This window comes from Orycteropus afer, unplaced genomic scaffold (genome assembly GCF_000298275.1).
Source record: "Orycteropus afer afer isolate SDZICR_OR568_19922 unplaced genomic scaffold, OryAfe1.0 scaffold00003, whole genome shotgun sequence".
Classification (NCBI taxonomy): domain Eukaryota; kingdom Metazoa; phylum Chordata; class Mammalia; order Tubulidentata; family Orycteropodidae; genus Orycteropus; species Orycteropus afer.
Genome location: NW_006921590.1, coordinates 1,882,445 through 1,883,153, shown reverse-complemented (window position 1 = coordinate 1,883,153; position 709 = coordinate 1,882,445). Strand labels below are relative to the sequence as shown.

At 42.2% G+C, this 709-nt stretch overlaps 1 protein-coding gene across 1 annotated transcript in view; it reads left to right on the top strand.

The window, feature by feature from the left end:
- Positions 1 to 709, top strand: part of RBMS3 (RNA binding motif single stranded interacting protein 3) — a 1,212,798-nt gene that overhangs the window by 49,140 nt on the left and 1,162,949 nt on the right. The window lies entirely within an intron of this gene.

The following is a 709-nucleotide window of genomic DNA, read 5'->3' as shown; positions in this document are numbered from 1 at the left end:
ATGGAAGTAGATTGCCCCATCTTCCTTCCGAGGAGTGGCTGGTGGGTTTGAACCGCCAGCCTTCTCGTTAGCAGTCAAGTGCCTTAGACACTATGCTATCAGAGCTCCTGCATTCTTAATTAGAAGGCAGTTATTAGGGATTTAAAATTCAGCACCAAATTCACCTTCATGGCTCAACTTTCAGCCAAATAATGTTGTTGTTGCTGTTATGTGCTGTCGAGTCAGACCCGACTCCTTGGGTTTCCGAGGCAGTATCACTAGGGAAGTAGATTGCCCCATCTTCCTTCTGAGGAGTGGCTGGTGAGTTTGAACTGTTAGCCTTCTGGTTAGCAGTCAAGTGCCTTAGGCACTAGGCCACCAGAGCTCCCTTCAGTCAAATAATAGACAGGTCTATAAGGTGAACGACAGCACAAGGGGATGTGCACTCCTTAAAACAGAGCCATTCAAGATAAAAAGGGTAGCATTTCTCCATAGACAAAGTTCAGAATGCAGGAAGGGATAGGACAGAAGGACGAATAAAACCAGGAAACTGGGAAAGTGAGATGAATGCTGTTATTGTGGAGACTGCAATCAATGGCATGAAACAAAATGTGCATGAATTGTTGAATGGACAATTGATTTTCTCTGTAAACTTTCACCCAAATCACAATACAAATTTAAAACAGAAATACATACAAATGAAATTCAATACCCCAAAATAAAAAAAAAA